Here is an 18645-nt window from a genome sequence, read left to right as displayed (position 1 = left end):
TAGCTATCCTTTGTCATATTAGATAGGGAATAGCTTGTTGCTCTAGTTATTTGCTGATGAATTAGCCTACTCAAGCAGGTCCAAACAGAAGGAAGACAGCAGAGGTAGAAGCTTTTTTTAAAAAAAGACTTTGCAGAGTAAGGAAAAAATATATATAGGCACAGGTCCACAGTAGAGCTACCAGCTTTTCTCCTCTGGTTTATTGTAGGAACTCAAGCATTTGTGGTTCAAGATCACCCTGTAGTTCCAAATGCCTAGTGTTGCACACTAAGCTAACTCTCTAAAGTTTCTCTCATAAACAGTGAGTACCTGTTTCTTGATTTTTATCAGGATTCCAAGCCAAAGAAACAAAACATGACTTTTGACTGCCAAAAAAAAAAAAGTATTCATTAATGCCACTTTTATGCTTATATCACAAGAGTGGTGGCTGAGAAAACACATATAAAATAACAGAAAGTGCTCTTGAAGATTTTATTTGGACCAAAGTGTGCAAATTAAAAAAAAAAAATGCTTGGGTCTGAACACTTGAGATTTGGAGGGTTCATTGACAAACCCGCTACTTGCACTTCTGCCCAAGGCAGACACCACTAATCAGTCAAAACATTGAATTTCTTCTACACTGTACTCCAAGCAGTCACTGACAACAGATCTTATTGCCCACTTGAAGTTAGGCCAAAGAGCCCACTGCAGAACAAAAAAGCAAACAAAAAACAAACCATGAAGCTAACAAGCCCCTGGTTTTCAATGTACATTCAGTTTCACTCAACAAACTGATTGAATTTTTCCCTGGTCACTGGTGAATTTTGAGTCCTCGATGACATCACAGTCTAGAAGGGAAAATAGATCCTACAGTAAATCATTTCCATACCATGGGAAAATAATTCATTTTAGTACCAGAAACACTAAAGTTGAGTATTTAGTTAGGTTTATGGCAGAGATGGTTATAGAGTACATGGCATATGAATGAACTGGGAAGAATTGATCACAGAAAAGAAGGAAAGGTATTCAAGGAGAAAAAAAATAGCATGAGCAAGGCACTGACTATAACAGTGTGAAATTTTGTACATGTGTGTATGTTGTATATATGTGGGAGGCATAATATAAAAAGTACAGTGTTTCAGAACAAAGTCTGAGATAAGAAATTGCTATAAATAAAGTTGGATAGATAATTCAGAAGCAGTGCAGAAAATGGCTAAGAAACTTTACTTTATTTTCCACTTCTCTCCCCCAAAATGTGAAACTTCATTGAGGGACTTTAAAGACAGTTGATGGAGAGGGAAAGAAAGAGAGACAGGAAGAGATGGAGGGGAAGAAGGAAGGGAGAGAGGTGGTAGGGGGAGAGAAAGAGGGGAAGAAAAAGAGAGAGGGATACCCATTTGGGAATTATATATTTAAGAAGCAAAACAGAAGAACTTGAATTGCAGTTTGGAACTAAGAAGTAGAGAAAGTAGGAAGAAACCCGATAACTCAACTATAGTTACGATTCACTTGGAACCAAACCAAGAGTGCCCAACAGCCATCAATGATTCCAGTTGACCATGATAACCCCCACCCTCCTATCTCTGGCCTAACCATCTCCATTACATTCAGTACTTTGGTTAAAACAGTGGGAAACCATTGCTAAAATGAGCACATTATCTCTGGACAGTGAGCTGGCTTTGCAGAAAGAGAAGCAAGAAGAAACAACTCCGACCCATGTCATGAATTTATCTTTCTTCTTAGGTTAATTACCAAAATGAAGCATGTTAAAATGGTACTTGGGAAGGAAGAATAAAGGGGAAGAGAAGACATGCAATACAGGAAATGTCTTCAAAAGAGTTGCAATTTGCCAGGACAATCACATAGCTGGGTAGTCATGCTTACACTTAGATCTGCCAGTGGATTCTTTTGCTCAATAGATGTATCAGCAAGCATTCATCAACACCCACTATCCACCACTGCATAATGTTAGCCACTATGGTATTCAAAGATATGAGTCCTGCTCTCATGGAAATTTAAGTGATGTTCATAAATAAAATTGATAGAAAATTAAAAACCAAGTTTTTAATGTACTGGTTGATGATTCATAGGAAGTTGATAGGAGGAGATTGTTCCTGGGGATGCTTGAGAAAGCGCAACTGAGTTACAAAAGATGGTAAGGTTAAAATAGGAAGATGGACCTTGGTGACAAGAGTGTCAAATAACTTCAAAACCCCTTTCTGTGACATAGAAAAAGAAGGAAAAACGGAAAGGGAGAAGGCAAATAGCTTACTCACTGCACACCTGCTGGGTAAGGGCTTAGTATTTCTCATATACTTTCATTTGATTCTAACACCCATCATTCATATTTCATAAATGTAAAAATTGCACATAGAGACTAAATGTCTTGTCTATGATCATACAACTGGAAAATAACCAAGCCAGGGATAGAAGACTGCAACTGTCTGCCTTTAAAACAGGGTTTCTCAACCTCAGCACAAACTTTGGGACAGATATTTCTTTGCTGTGAGGTATTTTCTTGTGCTCCTCATTAGATGTCAGTTGCACCCTCTCTGCTGTGATAAACACAACCAAAAATATCTCCAGGCATTGCCAAATGTCCCTACTTAAGAATTGCTGATTTAAAGATTCTTCACATGGTAGTGAGCTAGGAATGAGGTTTACTTTAAACTTGAATTCAGGAAACACTGAAAATATCAATTATGATGGATTGTCAGGTACATATTAAAATTTGCTATATAAATACCTAAGAAAAACAGCCTGAAGAATCAGATTCAGAAAGCAGGCATAAATAAAGCAAGTTAGGCAACCAAACTCATAGGCCAGACATGTCACAGAGCCAGTCCGGTAAGCATGACAGCAACTGCAGTCCAATCCTGGCTGTCTCATCTTACATGGCATCCTCTATGGCTGGGATGAGACAGTATGCGGTTGCTGCCAGTGCTTCGCCAGGAAAAGGATACCAATGGACCCATAGCAAAAATTCTGCTCTATTATCCTGTTTCTGTAACTACATCTGGACCCAAGTCTGGTGCAAGTTTGATTGTTCAGTTCACATCACATGTCTTGAATCCTTCTTAAAAGACTGAGTAGGAGACTAGGCTGTCAAATTTTAGGTTTATACAGTGACAACTGGGATCTGAAATCTTCCAATAATAGGGAGAAAGATAAAATACAGGGCAGTCAAAGGGAGGAAGGTGAAGGAGAAGGGAGAGAGAAAGAAGAAAAAGACAAACGTTCATCACAAGTTTTTACCAGAAAAAACAATGTCAGCCCTTTGAAGAAAGGAAGAAGATAATCCTTTTTTCAAAAAAAAAAAAAAAAAGGAACTTCTAATTTTTACTTAGACAAATATTGAAACAAGCTGAAAAAAGTAAGAGGTTTATTCTATCATAGTAGTGGAGTATTGTGTGCTTTGTTTCTGTTACCCACCCAGCTTACTTGAAAGGGGGAGATGCCACTGCTTAAAAGTAGAGTAGATTCACTAGGAAGCTCTTTGGATGAGAGGATAAAGAGAGGACAATTTTGCATCCACCAGTATCTTTCTGAGCCTTCAGCTATGCCAACCTCTTTCTACAACCCGCAACCCCCCACCTCCGCAATGTTCTCCTTTTGCTCCTTGGCAATTTTAATTGTCTAAGTGTTATTAAAACAGAGTGACTACATTTCAGGCATGCACGATGAATATCCAAATCGTCTTCAAAGGAATGTAGATTTTTCTCTCATCTATGTCTTCCAGGAAGAAGTTAATAGCCTAATTTTCTATCCTCTTCAAGGGACAGAATCAAGAACAGGAGAACTAAAACCCTCATCCACTGTGATCTGCTAGATGAAGCCTTGTCCAAAAGGAATACATCAAAGAGATGCATTTTCTATGTTTGCATAAGTTCTGAAACAACGTGCTAGCTTTATAATCAGTAATTTAAAGTAAGTTACACCTTGAATTACCCAGAAAAAAATACCTAACTTTGCAAGAGTTCCTTACTTTCAGCCAAGTTTCTCTGTTTACTTTTCTCTCTGTTTCCTTTTGTGCATTGTTCCTACCTACCGCTAGTGATTCAAAGGCAAACCTGAACTGTGCAATCAGTCATAATGACTAGTGAGTGCTTCCTTTCTTCTGCTTATAGATGCAGAAAACTCTTTCTGCAGAAAGAATTTTTTTCCTGTGATAACCAAAATGTCCTTTTGACTTATTCTCTTAAGTGTGTTCCCTAAAAAGTTGAAGTTGAGCCATTGGTTGGTCCTTGAGTCCACCTGCCCCCCCAAAAGCATTCTCCTTCCATTTAAAGAAGAAAAGGGAAAGAATAATGAACACAATAGATCAATCTAGAAATAGCAAAGGACTGACGCTACCAATAAGCTGTAGGAGACAGAAGCTTATTTCTCCTTTCCTCTAGCAAATAAATCAATGTATATTTGGTTGAGCCAACAAAGCTGCGTGCTTTTTTTTCCAAAGGATTTTTCTCTGCTTTTAAAATCAATTCTCCGAATGAACTAGGAGGAAAAAGAGAGATAAATGCCTTGTAATCCAAATTTGGTTTTACCTCTCAAAAACAATGAGCTATATGGTTGAAAATTGTCCTTTTTTTCCAAATAGGGTTAAGAACCAAGTATTATATATAGATTATTTAGGGTGCTTTTAGCTACATGTAACAGCTCAAACAATAAACCAACTCAAACTGCTTTAAGTGCTAAAAATGTTGTTCTCTGACATAAAAGGAAATCCCAAAATAGCATGGTCCTTGAAGCTACTTGATATAGTAACTCAAGGACCCAAGGTTTTGCTGTTCCTCCAATCCAGCATGCTTAGGGATGGTTTTATCTCCTCGATGGTAGCAAGATGGCAGTTCAAAGTGATCAATGTAAACTTTACAGAATCCAGAGGAAAAGGGTATGTTTTGTTGTGGTCTTGACATCATGAAGAAACTTTTCCTAGATGTTTTCAAAAGAATTTTATTTACTTTTTCTCAATAGTCAAAATGGAATCATATGCCTACTCTGGATGCTCAGACTGGTGGCTCACAAATTAGACAATAATACTATGAGCATTTTGGCTGTCACATGGATGACTCTTGATGCTTATCAGATACTATCTAGGCTTCTAAATATCCAGCAAAGGATGGGAATCTCTGAACAAGAAAGAATGGTACCACTTAAAATGCCAAGAGACCCATTTTGAGAAACATTGCTCTTAACTTAATCTGGCATTCTTTCTTTGGGCAGAAAAATGATTTCAGCTTTCCCTTAGGCATGAGGATAGTGTGGATACATGAACAAAATAAAAAAGGTTTTTTTTAATTGATAAAAAAGCAAGCTGGTAATGGATTCTAGATAGGCTACCAATAATGTTCACTACATTAAATTATTACAACTAAGAGAAAATTTATTTATTGGTTTAGTATTTATTGAATTATTTCACATAAAAAAATCTTCTAGGGACACCTAGAAATTTACAAGAACAATTAAGAGCTATTATAATAAACTGGGTTTGAAATTACATGAATATCAACTGAAGCAGAGGCAATAGAGAAAAATGCATGGATTCTAGAGCTATACTGGAGATAAATCAACAAATAGACCTTGGAAAATGACTAGATTTAAGGAGTTTAGTTTATGGAATTGTATGTCAGGTCTTGGTTTCGGGGATTATGAAGTTACCAAGTCACTCCCTCAGAACTACTGAAAAAGGGTATCCTGCTTACCAGTCTCCTCTCCACTGATATGCTTAACGTCTTACTGATGGCATCAATAATCCCGAAGACAGTATTCCATGCTCTGGTCTCTTCATTTTTCACTGTCTCATCTTCAATCTTCTTGCCTTCCATGATACTTCAGCCATCCATTATCATATTTATAACCTATATCTTATTCCTAATAGCTGTACCACTTCCAAAATCAAAACTTCAAACTTTCTTATATTTTCAACTCATTAACTTTGGTATCATAATTCTAACAACTATTCAACTCCACCAACTTCAACTTCCAATCTAATTATTCAGGCCCTTTTTATGGCCAATACTCCCTATATACTCAATTCATTCCTTACCTAAATAAGATTGGAGGCCTGTCACTAAATTTATAACTTTGTATATAACTTTAGCTCTTTATCTTGTGGCTTCTCAGTAACCATAATTAGATACAAATATCTACCTCTTTTTAAAAATTAAAATAGTGATCGAAAAATAGTGTTATTTGCTCGTGTGTTTACTACTGATTGCAATCACTCTGAGGCCTCAATCTGATTAATTATATTATACCTCAATGGTTTCTGGATTGAATGACTCAATGGATGATGGTATCGTCCAAGGGGATAGTGCACCCAGGAGAAGAAAGAATATATAGTGGATAAAAAATGCAAGTTTCAACATGTTGAATTTCATATGTCTTTGGGGCATCCAAATGGAAACATCATGTAGGAAACTGTATATTAAAGCTGGGCACAGGAGAAAGAAGAACTAGAAAGAATTAAGAAGTCATTATGTCATAGTCTTTGTATGGAAGGCATGTGAATGGTTGAGATGACCCAGAGACACTACAGCATTTTGAGGCAACTTTCTTGGTTTGAAGGTAACTTATTTTAGGTTGACTCTAAAAATTGTTCATTCAACAACAAATGTTTTTTAAGCATTAACTGTCTTCTAAGCATTCTTCTTGGCACTTGGAGTATATATAAGTAAACAAAGCAGAGTAAGTAACCTTGACTTCATGTAGTTTGTATTCAATTGGGAGAAAGACAAAAAATAAACATAATGAATTAGTAAATTGTACAGTATGTTAACAAGTGATATGCAATGTGGACAAAAATGATAGAGCAGAAAAGGGGTGTGGGAAATGTGAAAAAAGTGGGGTATAAACAGACTGCATCATAAAGAGGATGATCGACGTATAAGATTCAAGCAAAGACTTAAAAGGAACTTATCTAAGTAAGTATTTGATAGAATGTTCCAAGTAGAGGGATCAGGAAAGCAAAGGCACCAAAACTGGAGTATCCCTGCTGTGTTTACTGAATAGCATAGTAGGCAGTGTGGTTGGGGAGAAGTCAGCAGTGAGAGGAAAAGTCATGGGAGAGAATACTGCAAAACAGAGAGATGGGAGGAGGAAGTTTGGGGAACTTGACAAAGTTTTGAGTAGGGGTATAAAAAGGCCTGACTACATTTTAAGAGGATCTCTACAGCTGCTACCATGTTAAGAGTAAGTTTTGGAGCAGCAAGGAGGGAAACAGGAGACCAGCTACTACAGAAATCCTAGAGAGATATGATAAGAATGGATTAGGTCAGGGTGGCATCTGTGAAGGTGGTGAGAAGTATTGAGATTCCAAATATTGTGGCGATAAAGTCAACAATTCTTTAAATATTGGACATGGAGTGTAAGAGTAAAAGAGTAGTGAAATATAAAGGTATTTTTGGCCTCGAACCTTTTAGCGCAAGCAAATGGAAAGACTGAGTTGTTATCAATAGAAATGGGGAAAGCTGATTCCGTTTTAGTGGAAAAATAGGGGGTTCATTCATTTGTGATGACTCTTAGATTTCCAAAGAGTGATGTTGAATAGATAGTTGAATAGTTAGTTCTAAACTACATGTATTACACCAAGGTTGTCAGTATATAAATGGTGTTTGAGGTCACGAGGATGGCTTCTCTTATGGTTGTAGGAAATACTCAAGTCAGTCTCAGAATGAACGGGCAGACCTGGAGAGCATTGTAGAGCTTATGGCCTCTTCAGAAGTAGGAGAGAAAAGATACAGAGCCGGGAAGGGTGCTGAGTGTGATTAAATTAATTTCATCCTTAATTAATGCCAAACTCATACTTTGAGGGGGCATTGCAGGAGGTGCAACTTGGACTCAAAATCCAGTAATACCAAACCAAATAAGGTGTGTTTATTTCAGGCACTATAACAAGCACTTTACACAAATCAACTCCCTAAATTCTCACAGCAACACTTTAAGGAAAATCCTACTGCTATTCCCATTTCACAAATGGAAGAACTGAGACCCCACAGGAAGGAAGAAACATGACCACCCTAAATAATAATGGTCAAGATAAGAGCCTAGGTTTCAACTCTTCCATAAGCTGTGTGATCTTGAGTAAGTCATGCCTCTCTTTGGGTCTCAGTTTTAAAGAATTATGAATGAGTTAGGTTGACCAGATGGCCTTTAAATCTGTTTATCTTTCATTCTTTCAAGCATTAATCCAGATGTCCTGATACCACCTCCTACTTCTTATATATGTGTATACTGGCATAATAGCAACATTAGCAAAAGTTAGAATAAGGGTTTATTATGAACTATGGTCTGTGTAAAATACCTAAATTTTATTAATCTTCATAATCAATGAATAAAAACGGAGGAAATGGTACTGCCAATTGTGACCTGTCCCTTGACTGGCTTGAGAGCGTCCACTTTCTCCTTTTTGGAATACTTACTCTTGGAGTGTTTCTTTTAGAAATTCAGACACTATACAATGAGGTAGTTCAAACAGTCATGTAGAGGAGAACCAAGGACTTCCCAGTCCCCAGTTCTAAGTCCTAAGTTTAGCCTCCAAATGATATCAGTCTTTCCAGCACCCAAACGGACACCCCATGAAGAAGAAAAAAAAAAAATCACTCACTCAAAGAGCTCACATAATCATGTAACAAATTGCTGGTTGAAATTTGGGGTACTTTGCTTGGTGACAGACAATAACTAAAATAGTTACTACTAATATGTCCATTTTACAATTAAAGAAACTGAAGCTTGGAATCGAAGAGTGTTTGATTAATATTACATCCCACACCAAAACAATGGTAGAACAAATATCTCAAGAGAGTTCTGTCAAATTCCAGAATCTGCATTTGAAAACACTATATCAAACTGCCTCACACCTTAATGTCAAATGATCAATCCTGTTTTTTTGCAGCATTTGAATTTGAATGCAATTTTCTCTTATGAAGAGAGCTGCTAAGCTCACATGGGCATTAGAAAAATATGTTCACTTTGATTAATTCTAAAATTTTAGAAGTACTTACCAAATAATGTACACTAAATATACCATGGGATACTTCGTGTGGATTACAAATGAAAAGCCAGAAACCTAGAGGAACTTCTTCTCTCACTGGGGTTCTTTAATTTCCTAAAGCCTGAGGCAGTCATATTCGGCTTTTCAATTCTCTTGTTCATCTTGCCAGCAGTGCCTTAGACACCTGTGCATTAAAAGGCTGCAATATTGCTTTCAATGTGCACTTAGCATTTCCAAATTTTTATCATCTAGAAAAAGGCACCAATATATCAAGGCTAAGTTGCAAGCAGATGGTGCCAAATTCTGTTTACCTGATACTAGTTTTTTTGCAAAGTTAAAATAAAATACATTCAGCAAATGCAGCCATCATAAAATAATTGGGGGAAGAAACGAAAGCAGATGAGGTGACACAGTCAAAATGAGAATCCTGAGTAGTCACATTAAAACAAGCTGAGGTCATGATTTAGAGAGGCCACTGTATGTTTTTCCTTCTTGCTGTAGCCCCATACAATCCCATACTAAGTACTCGGGCTTGTCAGAATATGGTTGAAGTAAAGATTGAAAGGCATTTTTCTGTAGATGATTACTGAAGATTAGGGTATTGCAAAATGTGCTGAAGTGTTAGGTAAGGGTGGGAAAACATATACATAGCTCAATGTAAATATATCACAATCTTTACATAAAATCAGTCAATTACTGTTGGAGAATAGTGTGTCTATTTAACATCTTAAACCTATGGTATCCGTAGCCTTCTTCTAACTTAAAGTCAAAAGATATGATTGTTGTTTCCATATGAATTTAGATGGTAAAATAACAATAATAATATACATTTGTGTAGTGCTTTATGATTTACAATGCTCTATTATATTTGATATTTGATATTGATTCTGATAAGAACTCCTGAGTAGACATGTATGAAAAGGCATAAAGTTAATTAACAAACCAGGACTTAACTCAAGACTCTAAAATATTGCAACCTCAGGCTGAAATCTTCGACTTCAAGTTTCTTCAGTTAAAAAAGGGGATAGATTTTTATATTTTTAATTAAATTTTATAACACCTTCCTATTTTGATCTGGTATTCCTGGTTATGCAAACTCTCTTTATTAAAAGACAACTTAAGGTATTCTTATAGAGCCAATGACAAATTACCCAAAGAGTTATGTTACCTAATATCTGTCCACTACAAACCCCTCCAGTACTTTCATTAATAGAATCCAATATTACCAAGAAACAAACTGGGGCCTTGGAGACAATGCCGATCACAGTGTGGCCATCCTTGACACTTCCACATGCAACCATTTCTCCAACCCCTTTTGAGAACTTCAATTTCTAAATTCAATGCACTTATTTTTATTGAGGTATAATTAACATATAGTAAGACTCACAGATCCTAGATATCCAATTCTATCATTCCAGAAAGTTTCCTTGTATCCTTTTCTGTGCAACCCTTGTTCTGTAGGCAAGCATTTTTCTGTTATTTTTAACCAAATCCTTATTTGTGTGTCCAATTTTGTGTGTGTTCCTGGCTTTTTTTGCTCAGCACAATGTTTCTGAGGCTTGTGCATGCTATTATATGTATAAGTAGTTTGTTCTTTCATGTTCCTGAATACTATTCCATATATAAATGCACCTCTTTCTCTATCTATTCCCCTGTTGATAAACATTTAGATTTTTTTCTGTTTTTGCCTCATTTCAAGCACTAAATTTTTAGCTCTTACAATGGATCCACAAATTAAAAAATCCATCAGCGTAAGAAATCCATCAGCAAGCCGGGCTCGGTGGCTCAGCCTGTAATCCCACACCTTTGGGAGGCTGAGGTGAGTGGATTGCCTGAGCCCGCAGGTTCGAGACCCGCCTGGGCAGCAAGACCTCATCTCTACAATAAAACAAAAAATCAGCCGGGCGTGGTAGCGAATGCCTGTAATTTCAGCTACTTGGAAGGCTGAGGCAGAAGGATAGCCTGATCCCAGCAGGTCGAGGCTGCGGTGGCTGGGAGCGGACACTGCACTTCAGTCTGGGCGACAGAGTGAGACTCCAACTCAAAAAAAAAAAAGAAAAGAAATCTATCAGCAACCCAGGCTCAGTGGTGTGTGTCTATAGTCCCAGTCACTCTGGAGACTGAGGAAGAAGGAGCACTGCAGCCCAGGAGTTTGAGTCCAGCCTCAGCAACATAGCAAGACCCCATTTCTAATTGTTTTTAGTGATAAGAAATTTTTTTAAAAGAAATCTATCAGGAAATGCACATTTTGCCTGGTATGTATACATATGCATATTAAAGTGGAATTTACTTTGTGAATTATTGTCAGATCATTTAAATGCTTTGCTTTTGAAATAGAAAATAAGATGACCTGGCTTTTAGACTACATGGTTGTGGGGTAGACATAAGAGGGTCGGGGAGTGACAGTGTTTTCAAAGAGTCCCCACTGAACTAAGAGGTCTGCTGTCTGGGCTAAACAGTAGGTAGTAGGTGGTATTCTCACAAGAAAATATGTACAGTCATCTCTAGCTGACATTACAGGGTGCTAGCTCTGTGCATAGTGCTTTGGCTGCTGAAATGCTTCTGTAATATTCATCAGCAAGATTCTGGCATCCTATGTGTAAACAGATCAGTGGTTCTAATCATTTAAAATCCCGGTTTCCACAGTCTGTCTCCCTTCCTCTAAGGCACTTGAGCTCGTCATGGTTTGCCTAATAAAGCTCAGGGCTAAAGCCTCTCAGCCTTGCAAGTGCAGCTAATTCCACCTTCAAGGATGCAGCAAATGAGTCAATTAACATTCACAAACATGCATTTATCTAGCACCTGCTGTTTGCCAAACACTGAAGAGAGCTAGCTGGGTTTCCTACCAGGTTGCGGAGAGGAAATGGGATGCTGTAAGTTAAGGAACACTGAGGCTGGTGTCAGAAAGTCTGAGTTCGAGTTCTCTTTCACTTAGCTATTATGGAGCTTTTAGGCAAGTCACTGAGACCTGGAACCTCAGTTATTTATGATTGTGCAGGAAGTTCTCATTCATCAGGTCAAAAACTAAGCTGTGAAAACAAATGTAAATATCTTATTTTTTCCACTACTCAACTACTTGGGTCCACTATTCCTCAAAATGGCATTAATATACCTATCCTCAGTGGATTTAAGTAATCTCGCAAATGTAAGGACTTTCACTTATTTAAATCCTTTGCAATTCTCCCCAGAACTGTCTCGGAGCTACCCAGGCTCATATAACACTCATGAGAGAAAAATGAACTCTCAGTCAACACTACTTGTCCATTTGCCATCCACTAACTCTCATGCTCTTTGGCTTTCAGTTCCTGGCTTCTCTAGAAAATCTTTCTGTTCTACTGCAAGACTCCTCTGGGTCTTCCGGCTTCAGCATCACCTCAGCATTGCTCTCAACTTCAGGAAAAAACATTCTAGATCTCCTGGCACTGTGCTAGATCGCGTGCGCCCTGATGAGACTCATGCAGACCTGTGATCACATAAACAATCCACCTAACATTTATTCTTTCCTCCTCTGCACCTTGATTGGATGAAGAGGCTTTAACTTCTTGTACTTTTCTCAGACTATGTAGAAAGCAATGGACGGGCAGAACTTTTGCTAATGTACAAGGGAACAGTACAAATTAGAAAATAGAAAAGTGTCCCTTTAAAAAATTTTTTTTAGTTGGGAGTCTCTGTTGGCCAAGCTGGAGTGCACAGGCACGATCACTGGTTGTCACAGCCCTGACCTCCTGGGTTCGGGTGAGCCTCTCCTGCCTCAGCTCTGAGTAGCTGGCACTGGCCTCTCAAAGTGTTGGGATGACATGCATGAACCTGGCCACAAATGTTCCTTTTTTTATGAACAGATTTCCAAAATACACCCCTTCTAGACAGAATTATCAGAAGACTTCTTTCCTCCTAGTCTGATGGCTGGTGAGGCAGTGTGCAAAGTGAATTTCAGTCCCAGTCTTAGCCCAGAGCCTAGAGGCACAACTTGTGCAGAGCGCTGTTCCTAGGCCAAGCTCTCCGATTTCTCATCTCCTTGAGTCACCTCATCCTGTCCTCCCCCCACCAAGACTGAGGCACTTCAGCTTCTTCCGTGTCTTCTTTCATTCTCACTCTCCTTCCTCCCCATCTCCAAGGGTGCAACAACTTTCTCTAGTCAGATTCTCCTCTCTGCCTTTCATTGACTTTGACTCAGTCTTTGGATAAGCAAAATGACTTTTCTTTTAAATAATGGTCACACCCACATATATCAACTCAAAGCCAAGACAACACTTTTTTTTTTCCTCTCTGTATTTCTGTGTAACATGTCTTTCTAAGGCAAAGTCCAATTGCCCCAGTGGAGGAAGAATAGAGGCTAAGGGATACACTTGGGAGTGGCAGCCATGAAGGTATGCTGCTCAGATTGCCCTTCTAGAAAGAACTTACCGTTCAGCTGCAAGGGACTCAGCTGACAGCCTCCAGCTAAGGCACCCAGGATCTTGAACCCAGACTTTGCTCTTCCCAAAGCCCTTTCAGCCAATGACTGACCTGTCTAGGACCTGGCTGTTTCCACCTGAAACCAGCCTCCTCTTAAGGATAGTCTTTGCTGTGGACCTCCCGAAGGGGTTGATCCTTGGCTGAATCTCTGTTAGACCTGCACTTGTTCTGAAGTGCTCCCTGCACTACCCGCCTTTCTCCACGTTTCTCTTTCACAGGTGCTACCCTTGATAAACCTCTTGTACTCAGAATTCAGTGTCACCTCTCACAGAACCCAAACTGTCACAGATCTGAAAATACAGCAAGTAATTAGTCAAATGATACCCTGCTAAGTTGCATGATACTAACGTAGCCAGATATTCAATAGAATTCTCATTGCCCTGAATATTCACTCACTTCTCTCCCATTTCTTCCTAGAAAACAAAAATGAATTTTAAAAAGCAATTTGATGCCCAGGTAAATCAATCCAGTTTGCAAATTTCTAAATGAAGAGATTTAATCATTCCTTCACCTCATCCTGGTCCTGCTTTCCCACCAGTCAGCGCCATTAACAACAACAACAAGCCGGGCTCGGTGGCTCAGCCTGTAATCCCGCACCTTGGGAGGCTGAGGTGAGTGGATTGCCTCAGACCGCAGGTTCAAGACCCACCTGGGCAACTTGGTGAGACCACATGTCTACAATAAATCAAAAGAAAAATTAGCCGGGCGTGGTAGCGCACACCTGTAGTTCCGGCTACTTGGAAGGATCACCGGAGCCCAGCAGGTCGAGGCTGCAGTGGCAGGGAGGGGCCACTGCACTCCAGTCTGGGTGACAGAGTGAGACTCCAACTCAAAAACAACAACAACAACAACAACAAAGTGATAGGACATAAGAATTACCTTGCAAAGTCATAGCTAACTTCAAAGCAATAGCTCTGTTTGAACAGAGCCCCATTTTATTTTAATTATCCTTCAAAGTTAGAAAGTGAATAAATCAAAGTGAATTGGGAGGTGTTAGAACTGCTGGTTTAGTAAATAATTGGTTGGCAAAGACTCCATAAACATAATTTTAGTCATATAGAAAGCAGAAGCCATTGAAAGTCATCACGTTTACGTATGTGTGCAGTCAGCACTGTGTATTCATGGCTTCTGCATCTGCCAATTTAACCAAACACAGATCAAAAACATTTGAGAAAAAAATACAATAAAAATATATGTAATATAAAAACTACTTATATAGCATTTACATTTTATTAGGCATTAGAAGTAATATAGAGGTGATTTTAAACTATACAGGATGATGTGCATAGCTTATATGAAAATATTACTCTATATAGGGACTTCAGCATTGGTAGATTTTTGTTATCAACAAGGGGTTCCAGGAACCAATCCCCTGTGGATACTGAGGGACAATTGTATATTCTTTTCAATAAAAACTCTAGAAGAATACGTGTCACATTTATTTGTTTACTACTCTATTCTTAACCTGGAACACAAGCAATATTCTATTGAATAAATGCTTTTTGGACATAAAAAAATTAAATGATAAATTCCTCAGCCTGATCACCTAAATTATTCTCTAGACTTGGCCTTGAAGACATTTAGTTGCTTCGCAAAATAAAATCCATTTTAGAAAGACATGTTTTGCTGGGAGATACAGCACGTCTTATAACTTTTTTTTTTTTAATAACCCTTAAGAATTAAGGAGAGACTCATTGGGCCTGACTCCAGAAGAAAGCCATGCTGGGAATTCTAGCTTGCTCTCCTACAACCAGAAATGGCTTTATCTTCTCAAGCATTTTAATGAGAGGAGTGGAGGGGTGGAGAAGAGAGAGAGACAGAGAGAGAGAGAGAAAGGCTATGCTGACAATTACAAAAAGTCATGATAAGATAATGTTACTTTGGCTGGAATGAAACTAAGAGTTTGTTGTTGTTGCTATTTTTGTCTATCTTCATTGCCAGTACCACCTGTAGGAAGTGAGTGGGCAAAGATTCCAGGTGATAAAATGACTGACAAAAATCGTAAAGACCAAAATCAGCAGTCTTTAGAAAAATCAGGGGGAAAATGTACATATACTAAAGTAGGGGGCCAAAAAAAAGTTAAAGAATGGAATGGTTGTCAAAATATTGAGGTTGTCTGGGAATTCTTACCATCTATAAATTATCATAAGCTTGATATTTGTTACATAACACTACAGTTTAATAGATGTTAATAAAACTTTGTGTTTAAAAAAAAGTAAGTAAGGACAGGCATGTGGGAGAAAACACTGCCACTTCAGTATAGAAACAAATTCCGATGCACTGAAAAATCACGATCCAGACTCTTTAGTGTGATTGCAAGCAATAAAGATAACATTTGCATTCCACATAATTACAAGTTCATAGTAGGTTCGTTATGCATATTTTAGAGCTATAATAGATGCAGAGATACAATAATATAACAGATGCCTATTGAGTCAATGAAAATCTTTGCTACCTTAAAGGATTTTATAAAACTCTGCTGCAAAAGTATAAGGTAGCTCACAAAATAGAGAATCTGAAATGATTTCAGTATGGATATCACTACTGTAATATCTGCATCACTATCCAAGGTCACAGAGAAGGTCAAAATACTCATCTGGATGTAAAAGTTACATGATGATTTGAAAAGTTAATCGATTACTTTCTCTCATACCTTACAGTAGGTGCTAATGTGGCATAGAAGGCGAGTTTGTCCCTCAGTCTAGGCCCTGTACACTATCTACTTTTAGAAATGTCTTACATGGAAAAAGTATTTTCCAGTAAATAAGAACAAGAGAGCGAGAACGAAAGAGAGAGAGAGAGGAGAAGTAAATTGTAATACTTGAAAACTAAAAGATTTTGCTCCCAATAATCTGGATTAAGACTCTTCAGCTGTGTGCTTTCACCTTAAAATGTTTCACCTCTGTCATCATCACTTTTCCACTGGAATTTGTCAAATTTCATAATGCCAGTGACAGAGAACAAAGTGGAAAAATCAAGGTTTGAAAGCAGACTCTTCAGGATGGAAGTTCCCCGAAACTCTCTTTTATTTTTAATAATATTTTGTAGAAGTAGAACGACAATCTCAACACTTTATTAGGTTATTTTAACTACCTCTGTTCTTGTCATAATTGTATGTACTTCTTAACTTCCTAACACATGGTATATATTTTCATATGGATTGACCTACCAAGAAATTGAAGGGAAGCAAAGCAATCCAACTGGTGGCTGGGTATTGCAGGGCTTTCAGAAATTATTCCTGTGTCAATAAGATCTTACATCTATCCTAACCTCATAGCAGGACTCATTTTTATTACCTGATCTTGAAATAGCAAATGCAGCTTTTTTGATAAGGAGAATCACTTTCCTTCGTTCACACTCCAATTTTCTATTCCCTAAAGACCCATCCTCTTCCTGAGTGTCTTGATAAGTAAATTAAAGAGTAAATTGAGTGGTTGTCTTATTTGGTTTCCTCAGGAATTAGTGTAATGACAGATAGGCTATCTAAATGTGCAAATAGCTTTTTAAAAAGAGGCTTGTTTTTCTAAGAACTCTCTTCTCTGGATCACTCTTTATGGTATCATTGACCACAGTTCAGAAGGTGAAAGTGATGAATTCTTGTCCCAGTTAAAAAGTGTCAGAAGTGAAGTCACCTGGGACAAGCCAAAAATGCCCTTCATTCCAAAGTCAATTACGGATGTGCCTTAAATCAAATTAAAGCAGCAACTACTTTTGTTTTTCTCCTGGGAAAGAAGCTCTTCTAAAGGGTTTTTACTCCTTCGTTTTACTCCCTAGCAATAGCTTTTTTATTTTCCTTATCCCCAATGCCATGCCATAGCAGTCAATGTAGCACAGTTGTCCCTTGGTAGTCATGGGAGATTGGTCCCAGGACCTCTGGAGGATACGAAAATCTGAGACTGTCCAAGTCCCTTGTAGAAAATGATGTCGTTTTTGCATATCACCTATGCATATCTTGCCACACACTTTAAATCATCTTAGATTGTGCATAATACCTAACACAATGTAAAAGCTCTGTAAATAATTGTTGTACCATATTTTTATTTGTATTGTTTTACTGATGTATTGCTATTTAAACATTTTATTTTTTTAAAATATCTTTGATCTGTGGTTGGTTGAATCCAAGGATGCAAAAACTTTGGATATGAAAAGCCAATAGCAAAAGGAATCTTGTGTAGTATATCAACCAAAACCACCTTGAGTAACTACTAAAAATTAAAAACGCCTGGATCAAGAAAACAAGCTGCCGTTTATGCACAGATTGATGTACAGAACAATACAACAAGTGGTGCATTTTGTACCACCTGGAGTTATGGTTCTTAATTTGTCAGTAAATAAAATGTCTTTTAACTTCAAAAAAAAACCACATGGAAAGTTTGGTAGGAAAAAGGATATTAAAGAAATATGGCGACAAATCAGTTAGTGGAAAATAAAGCAAAATCTCAGAAACGCAAGTTTCCCTCTGTAACTTCTATTTTTCCCTTTCAAGCAAATCTGTGTTCCTTTTGGCAAATATATTTTAATTAACATTTATAATCGGGATCTATAAGTCACTGAGGGACGGAGGCTAAACAATAATGAGAAATAAACAGGAATTTCAAACCAAGTTTATATTTTTATTAGTTCTTTGTAAGTAAAAGATTATTGAGATTTCAGAGGACACTGAGGCTCACTTCACTTGACCATTATGGCGATCCTTCCGCCTCAGCCTTCCAAGTAGCTGGAACTACAGGCGCGCGCTATCACACCCGGCTAATTTTTTTGATTTATTGTAAAGATGAGGTCTCGCCAAGTTGCCCAGGCGTTTCTCAAACCCGCGGGCTCAGGCAATCCACTCACCTCAGCCTCCCAAAGGCGCGGGATTACAGGCTGAGCCACCGAGCCCGGCTCAAATTAATTTTTTTTTTTTTTTTTGAGTCGGAGTCTCACTCTGTCGCCCAGACTGGAGTGCAGGGGCCGCTCCCGGCCACCGCAGCCTCCACCTGCTGGGCTCCGGCGATCCTTCCGTCTCAGCCTTCCGAGGAGCCGGAATTACAGGCATGCGCTACCACGCCCGGCTGATTTTTTTTTTATTATTTATTTATTTATTTATTTATTTATTTTATTTTTTTTTTATTATGAAGTTGTGGGGTACAGTTAGGGGTTAGGTATACAATTGCGTTTCATTCAGGCACCCTGTTGATATGGGGTGTTTCCCCGTTCCCAGACAGATATTTGCTACT

Source organism: Carlito syrichta, unplaced genomic scaffold, assembly GCF_000164805.1.
Source record: "Carlito syrichta isolate Samal-C Ts95f unplaced genomic scaffold, Tarsius_syrichta-2.0.1 Scaffold313410, whole genome shotgun sequence".
Classification (NCBI taxonomy): domain Eukaryota; kingdom Metazoa; phylum Chordata; class Mammalia; order Primates; family Tarsiidae; genus Carlito; species Carlito syrichta.
Note: the sequence above shows the minus strand (reverse complement) of the source record.